Raw genomic sequence first — 8,973 nt, 5'->3', positions numbered from 1 at the left:
CCACATAGTGGTTTTTAAACCATTTCTCTTGTTCAAAACACATCTTTTCATTAACCATACCCTAGATGCCATGTTTCTACTTCCTCGATTTCTGTATCTCGTTTTCATGCAATGACTCCGCGGTAGGACTCTTCACATAAATCATTCATTGTAATCTTGAACTAAACTAGCAACATCATCCAACTCTATATTACAAACTATGCTCACATCACCACTTAAGCATAACGGCACATGTGCGGACGCCTTTGGAGTGGAGACCACTTATGCTTAATCACACATCAAGACAAATAATCCTAGTAATCACGTATACATGCTCATAACCATCCTAAAGATCAACATATGAATACTTCCAATCAAGCCATAAATTCTTATATTTCAAAATTCGTTCTTTCCTCCTTTGTGGGAAGTTCAAAACAATATATGTTTATTGGAGTAAAAATCAGTTATTCCACATGTTCATACCTCCATTAGCAAAAATAAGTTTATTAACTAACATGCATTTCAAATGTACAAGTAATATACAACTTCTAGTTATACTTAGAGAAATGAGTAAGGATAATCTACTTATGCTTAGTGTTAAAAAGTAAGGACATTCTACCATTCTTCTTGGCGGTAGTGCGGCTACAGACAAGTAAGTTGACTATCGAATGGAGTGACTTCCTACGGTAAGCTTCCGGTAGCTTCAAAAGAGAAAGGTTTCTCTCGAAACTAGTTCTTGACTAAACTACTAAACTTTTTTGGATCGAGGGGTGGTCGAATGGTGGTTTGGTGGCAGTCTTAGATGAGTTTCTTCAAGAACTTCAAGAAGAACTCAAGAACAACTCAAGAACAAGAAGAACAAAGAACAAACTCAAGAATTCTAGAGAGAGAAGTTGAAAGGTTTCACGGTGTGAGTTGAATGGTAAGTGAGGGGTGCTATTTATAGCAAAAACTTGGCCTTCTCTCTCTCCTCCATGGCCGAAATTTCTCTCTCTCTCTCTGTCACGACCCTAGCCCGCCCCTAAAGGCTCTAGTCACAACAAGGCGCCAGTGATCACATCACTAAGGCCATATTAAAGTTAAACACCTCATTAGCAAATGACTAAAGGGACTTAATTAACGACAAGCGGAAGCAAATTCTATTTTATTACATATGCCAAACCAAAAGTCTTTACAAGGATCTTTACATTGCAAACCACCCAGAGCTGTGCATTTTTACATGTCAAAAAAAAGTGTTTACCAAGAGCAACTCCCTATCTACAAGTCCATATCTACATAGCACGTCCAAAAGAAAGCTATATGCCACCACTCTACGTCCCGTTGCCTGAAAGGTGGAAAAATTCATAAGCGAAAGCTCGTATGAATGATTAATATGCAATTCACATGCTTTCCATGGACAATAATAAAACCATTTAAAAAAAATGAATCATTTCTCATAGCAACATAGCATAGTAATGCACATCCTCTATTCATTTCATGTCTACCAGGCGTCCCTGGTAGTGGATAAGTTAAGACGTCTTTCGTTATCCGAAATAATAGCCCTGCCTTGCTAGCCTTTTAGCATGTGTCCCCTAGCAAGCTGGGACGTGGGAGGATGCCATTAGTAGATATAAAACATGTCCACCTTCCATTGATATTCCATGGAGTTCATATCAAATTATAAAACATCATTGAAGCGTAAAGCTTATAACAAACCATGTGTTTTGGGTATTAATCACTCACCTCGTAGCCACGTGTCCCCCGAACCTCCTAAGACAATTAGGCAACAAAATATGATTAGAGAATGTCAAACAAGCCTATTTTAAATGAACATAAGGTCCTATGGTAAGAATATGAAATTAGATAGCAAGCCTTAAAAAATTAGTCATAGAATCTGCAGGTTCATAACCTTTAACCTAAAATCTGACTTTGCACAAGAATAACTAAGACACAATCTTCATGCATTTTTTTAGGTCTATGAGTCTAGTTTCAAAATCAGAAATCGGATCGCAATTTCATCGCCCGAGCTCAAAATTATAGCCGTTCCCGTAAAGTGCAACGATGCTGTCAGCACTGCAGATACCACAACAGCAGGTCGGTTAACGAATTTTAACTTCTTCCACATTGTGAATTAGGTTCTGAAAATTTTACACAGTAAAGTAGACACATACAGGCATCTTCAGTAAAAATATCAAAAAATATTAAGGTCGGAAAGATGGTGAGAAAAATTCCTCAAGAACAAGGCAGATTCAATTCTGTTGGAGCTCTAAATAGCCTACCCACAAGCTATACGAATTTCTGAGGTAAAACCCTAAAATTCACATCAAAACTCATACAGAAACTTCACAAAAACATGAGAAAACCAGAGCATACTCATGGGCTTCCTCAAATATACCAAATTCATGAATTACACCAACTTTAAACATGTCAATTTCTGGGAATTTAAACAGGGTTCATGGGTTTTCAACACAAACTTCAATCTCTACCCTAAACCCACTTAGATTTAGCACTTCTAGCAAAAATTGAACATCAAGAACATGCAATTTTACTCATCTCGGCATGTACTTACCAAATTAGGCTTCAATCCAAGTCTAGGAAGAAATCTCCAAGATTTTCTTCTTCTTCTTCTTTTTCCTTCTCACCAAACGGTTCTCTCCTCTCTCTCTCTCTCTCTCTCTCTCTCTCTCTCTCTATGTGTGATGAGGATGGGGGAAATATTACACGTTTCCTTCATTTTAACAGATTACAAGGAAAACTATCCTGTGTTGGTGTGACCTATAACCACTTATGTTCCAATTTCATTTAGCTAGCTAATTAAGCCCAAAACACATCACATAATTAACTTAAAACATAATTAAAGATTAGGGGTATTACACACACACACACACACTCTCTCTCTCTCTCTCTCTCTCTCTCTCTCTCTCTCTCCCATGGATTTGTTCCATGGTGTAGTCAAATCACATCTTTAAGCATGCCATGCCTTGTCATCCAATTTTAGGTTCAAAATCTAGGTAATCATGAAGGGTTTTTGGCTTGTCTTGTCCTAGGAAAGCTTGCTTGCAAGAAAGAATAAAATGATTGGCTAGGATTATGTTTAAAGAAGTCTAGAAATGAGTTGTCAAATTGTACTTAGATTGAGTGTGAGGTTGGCTAAAAGAAGGTAGCTTGCTAGAGTGTACAAAACACATGCACACACCTCACACCTCTTTCTCACTCTCGGCCTCTCTCTCCCTCTCTCTTCTTGTCTCTCTCTCTCTCTCTCTCTCTCTCTCTCTCTCTCTCTCTCTCGTACCATGTGTGTGTGTGTGTATGTATATATATATCTATACATCTAGAGAAAATCTAGGAAAGTAAGCCTTGGAGGATAACTATTAGGTCCAAGGCTATTAGTCCTAGGTTTGCATGCATGACAAGGCTAAGTTTGCTTCTTTTGGAAGCAAAATGATTATCTTGTCAAATCTATGTACTCATTGGCAAGTCTTATTTCTATCATCCAAGGGATAAAAATTTCTCTATGAATTATTATTCAATGGGTAAAGAGGTAATGATGATGATAAGTAAGGTTGAAATGACTAGTCATGAGATATAATGATTACCTCCTTAGGTCTAAAAGGTTTAATTAAGGTTGGGAGAGGTTCACAAGGCTAAAAGATGGTCAAAAAGGTTCATCTAGGGTTAGGAGATTGTAACTAGGTGAAGTGGTAGTTCGGTTCCTCCAACTATTCGGTTAGAAACTCATTCTATTTGCCAAGTAGGATTTCTAGCCAAGAAATATAACTTAAAGATTTTATTTAACTCACTAGGAAAATATTCAAGTGCTTCTACGAACATACTTGTCTTTGAAAAAGGACTAGATTGTCCGGTGTGAAAAGAAATAATTTTTATAAGTCTCAAATCTAATTATGACGGATTATTAAAGTTAAAAGAAAATTTTAAAAGAAAAATCCAAGTAATTAAAATAAAATTCAAATATTTAACGAAATTTTTATTTACCAAAAATTAGGGTCGTTACAATTCTTCACAGTGATATATGGAACGAAAGATAGAAAAATAGTTAGACACTGATCCCACGCCAGTACTGCACGTACAGCCATGACTGGCGTATGCGAACTTGGGACTGGCGTGCGCCAGTTCTAGGCACAAACAACTTTGAAACTTTGCCAGCTTTAGGGCAAGGACTGGTATTGATTACCAGCCTTGACTCTGCCAGCCCCTCTCAGGGATCAGAACAGAGAGTTATTACCAAGGCGTTATACCTTTGGTTTTGAGTTTGGAAGGTGCTTGAGTTTTGAACTTGGAGGTTAGATGGAGAATGTATATGGATGGATGAATGTAGTGGTGTATGGTGGTTGTGTGTTAGAGGGTGAGGAACAAGTGTTGAGTTCTTGAATGCCTTTGTATCTCTTTAGTTTGCAAAGATGAGTACAAAGTGTATAGCCAAAAGTTGTAACCTTGTAACCCTTTGAAAGACCAATGAAGGGGGTATTTATAGGAGATGAGGGAGAGAGAGGGGTTATCACCAGTCAAAGGGGCTGGTAGCTTTGCCTCAAAGGCTTCCCTCTCATTGGATGAGAGGGAAAAGGTGATGGGATGAGTGTAAGAGATGTCCCCTAGCGAAGATTACTTTTTTGATGGATTGGAAGGTTCCCATGTGTTGTAAACCCCTAACCATGGCTTTTGCATGCTGAATAAAGCAAGTTTGACCAGAGGTTTGACTAGCGTATGCAAGTAGTAGACCTGCGTACTCAGGTCCAAACTACAGCTTCGACCAATGACTGACACGTGGCAAAAGACCAGCTCACGCTGGTGTGAGACAAGCGTACTCAGGTAGGGTTTTACTGAGGCTTATTGGCTCTGACTTGAAGGGTTTGAAAGGGGTTTGAAAGGGTTTTTGGGAACGCCCAAAGCTCAAACACACTAATCTTCTAGGGGTGTTCTTGATCTTATTTATCATCGCAGAATCAAAGACTGTAAATAAACTAATCTGGGAAGTCAAAAATAGGGTGTCTACAATACCCCATGCAAGAGGTTGGTTCATCAAGTTGCAAGGTTACAAAATCCTAACCCTAATCTCTTGTTCATCTCTTCCTTGCCATAGGAAGACATTAGCAAGCAATAGATCACCCATTCTCATCCATCCATACATACTCTCCATCAAGCAACCCTCAAGCTTAAGCTCAAACACCCTTTCAAACCCAAAAACCAAAGGTATAACACCTTTGTACTACTTTCTGTTCTAATTCTTGAGGGGGGCTAGAAGGGCCAAGGCTAGTAATCAATACCAAGTCCTGGTCCTAAAGCTAGTAGGGTTTCTAAAACCGTTTCGACTAGAACTAGCGTGCGCTTGTCATAAGCGCGCACGCCAATCCTTGGCTGCGCACGTAGATCTTGCGTGGGGATTGGTGATGATCCAGATCAGGTCGCTACGGCCTATCTTGAGTCGTTGGACCGTCGTAAGGGGTAGGCAGAACATAGTCCGTCTAATGGAAAGCTCTATCAAATAAGGAGATCTCTAGGAGAATATGATTTAGGTGCCATCTGTTTTGGCATGTTTCTTTATTTTCAAGTAGTCAAATCTGAAAATATCTCAGATCTTATAAGTTTGGTAATTATTCAGTCAATTAGGGATTCACCAGGATTTAGCTTTTTGTTTTGCTGATTCCTTTCCTATCTTAGCTTTCTAGTATAAAAGAAGTCCTTGGGTGACATTAGAAGACAGTTGTTATTGATTATTGACAGAAATAAAGAGTCTTAGAGAGGTTTCTTGTAACGGCCCCAAATTTTGGGTACGTTAATAAGACTTTTTATTACAAAACAAGTGAGTCTGGCTCATTATTACATCTCAAAGTCTTACAAGAGTACTTTTAAACAAACAAGGAGGGAACTACGGTTCCTAACTACTGCTCTGCTTCTTCCTCCATCTAGGCTAGCTCTTCGGCTCCGAAGGCCTCCAAGGTGTAGAGTTCACCCTGTTCATCTATGAGGTTTGACATATTATACCGGCGTCACCACCAATATAATAGGTCAGGGTCACCAAAAAGGCAACACCGTGAGCTACAACGCTCAATAGAATAACCCAAACCCTCTAACCCTTAACTTACAAACAATACATCATAATATCGGCAATTTCCACATAGTGCATGCTTATCTAACCAAATTAACTAACAATGACACAACCGCATTTGTTAATCAATCAACGTTGGTGTCCAAGATTTGTGAGTTTCTCCTACGCGACATCTCGTAGACCGTGTCAAAATTTTCCACATTTCATAACCCATTCATTATTTCAAAAACTCATTTTTAACACACCCAACCTTGGTTCCGCTATTCCGGGTTCCCAAGTATCCTCACAATGGTTCCGCCGTCCCGGGTTCCCATTGGCACACATTGCATTGGCTCCTTTCCGGATAACCAAGCTACACACCCAACCTCAGTTCCGCCGTTCCGGTCTCCTGAGTATCCTCACAATGGTTCCGCCGTCCCGGGTTCCCATTGGCACACATTGCATTGGCTCCTCTCCAGATAACCAAGATACACATCCAACCTCGGTTCCGCCATTCCGGTCTCTCGAGTATCCTCACAATGGTTCCGCCGTCCTGGGTTTCCATTGGCACACAAAACACACACCACACAATGGGCTACCACGTCCGGCCACATTGCAGTTTCCAAAACATTTCACATTTTCAAAACACGCCTTTTCATAAACCATACCCTAGGTGTCATGTTTCTACTTCCTCGATTTTCGTGTCTCATTTTCATGCATCGACTCTGCGGTAGGACTTTTCACATACGACATCATTCATTGAAATCTTTAAACTAACAAGATCATCCAACTCAACATTATACCACAAGTAATGCAAGCAATTCACGTAAGCATGCACATGACGCTTTTAAAGATCAAATTCCGAATACTTCTGTTCAAGCGATAACATTCCAATCGTTTAAAAAAATCCGTACTTTCTTCCTTTGTGGAAAATTCTAAATGACATATGTTTATTAATGTAAAGATCGATTATTCAACATGCTCATACTTCCATTCGCCAAAGCTAAGTTCGTCATGCATTCCAATCATTATAAACGATAGTAAACCTCATCTACTTTAAAGAAAATGATTAGGAAAGTTATGCTAGGGAGATTGAGTAGAGATTAATCTACCTTGATCCGAAATTAGTCGGGGCCGAATAAGCTAGTTGGAAAATCCTACGGGTGGTGAAACTCGCAAATCTGGACCGAACTTTGGATGGTAGTAACTCGGTCAATCTCTGGCCGAATATGATCGTTCTTGGGTCGAAATCGAAGCTCTAGAAGTGCTCTACAACTTTTGTGAAGGAAGTTGATCCTAGAAACTAATTTAGGTAGGAGAAAAATGGTGATAAAGGAAGAGACAGTATGCTGTCTGGAATTGGAAATCCGAGATTTTTACTGAACTTCGGATGTCAGTATCTTTGTTGTTTCTTGACTGATTAGGGTGGTTCTTGGGTCTAACTTGAAGGTCTTGAAGTGCTCTACAACTTTCCCGAAGGGAGTTGGTTCTAAAAACTACTTTAAGCAAGAGAAAAATGAGGATTTATGAAGGGCAGTAGGCTGTCTGAAAATGGTTTATAGAGAGAAGTGAGAGCAAAGGAGTGAAGGTGTGAGAAATGACTTGGGCAAGGGTGCCATTTATAGCAAAAGTCTTGGTTATTACCCAAGGGATTAAATTTTTCCTAACAATTATTGTCCAATGGGTAAAATTTTCCTATTAAAATAATTCAATTTGGCACATGTTTTCTTATTAAAATAATGGATTAAGTACTTTAGGAAATCTAGGCTTTTATATAATATGAGATATATATGTACTCATGCCCAATATTTAAATATGGAGGTAGTACCAAGTACCTAATTAAATAAAGGACTAGGATTAAAATAAACATGAGGTACAAGTACTATTATATTACAAAAAGTACTTAGAATCTAGGATTTAGATTTACCCAATATTTTAATGCACAAAATCACATGGAAAATCCAAAACTTGATAATTTAATAAAAACCTTGTACCTTGTTGGAAGATTAGTGCTATTATCCAATGGATAACAATTCCCCTAGTAGTTATTATCCAATGGGTAATAGTTTCCCTAGCGGTTAATAACCAATGGATAATGGGATGAGATGATATCTAATAAATAAATGCATATTTGTCCTTTGCACATGTGTATATATAACTATATATTACTATATCCTTGCACTTATCAAATATTCTAATGGAAGGCCTATTGTCCAATGGACAAAGATTACCCTAACATTTATTGACCAATGGGTAATGGTTCAACTAATAACTAGGTGAGTTTGGTTCCTTCAACTAGTTGGTTAGAAATTAACTAAGTTGGCCAAGTAGGGCTTCTAATCAAGATTTAACATCTAAGAGGACTAAAACCTAATTAGAACGGATTACCGGAAATTACTAAGAAAATCATCAAGCCATTCAAGAGAAAATAAAGAATTCGAAATACAACGAGATTTTTATTTATAGAAAATCGGAGTTGTTACATTTCTCTAGATCTCTATTGTTTGGGTTTTTTCCTTGCTGTGAGACTTCTTATTTCGATAGCTTCCCCGCATCAGTTGGTATCAGAGCTAACAACTCTATCCTGACTATGGCCCAAGGAGGTCGAGGAGGACGAGAAGGAAGGACTGCCGCTGCTAAGGAAATCTATGAGAGAGATGACACAGCACGAGAAGCACGAACAGAGATGCAGCGACTGAAGGGTATGGTTGGGGTGATATTGCAACGCCTTGATGCCCTGGAGATCGCCAACCTGTCTCGCCATCAGCCGATCAACCCACGACACCCTTGTGAAGAAGGGGAAGTTTTGGATGATGAGTCTATCATCAATCCATTTGCTGGTTCTTACCGTCAAAGTGGGAGGGAAAGGCGAATCATAGTCCCTCGGGCCCATGATTCTCACCGATGGGAAGCCGGTCTGAAGATCGATTTGCCTGAATTTCATGGCGGTCTGACGCCGGAGGATTTCCTTG

The 8,973-nt window shown here is 39.1% G+C and overlaps 1 long non-coding RNA gene across 1 annotated transcript; it reads right to left on the bottom strand.

The window, feature by feature from the left end:
- Nucleotides 1-985: 985 nt before the first annotated feature.
- Nucleotides 986-2,663, bottom strand: LOC131303384 (uncharacterized). Its single transcript, XR_009192005.1, has 3 exons — nt 2,528-2,663; nt 1,702-1,728; nt 986-1,303 (listed from the first exon to the last, which is right to left on the bottom strand). It is a non-coding gene; the product is annotated as an uncharacterized LOC131303384 (long non-coding RNA).
- Between the last annotated feature and the right edge of the window lie 6,310 nt (nt 2,664-8,973).

The sequence above is a fragment of the Rhododendron vialii genome, chromosome 10a, assembly GCF_030253575.1.
Source record: "Rhododendron vialii isolate Sample 1 chromosome 10a, ASM3025357v1".
In the NCBI taxonomy this organism is placed as follows: Eukaryota; Viridiplantae; Streptophyta; class Magnoliopsida; order Ericales; family Ericaceae; genus Rhododendron; species Rhododendron vialii.
This window is presented reverse-complemented; position numbering and strand designations above follow the sequence as displayed.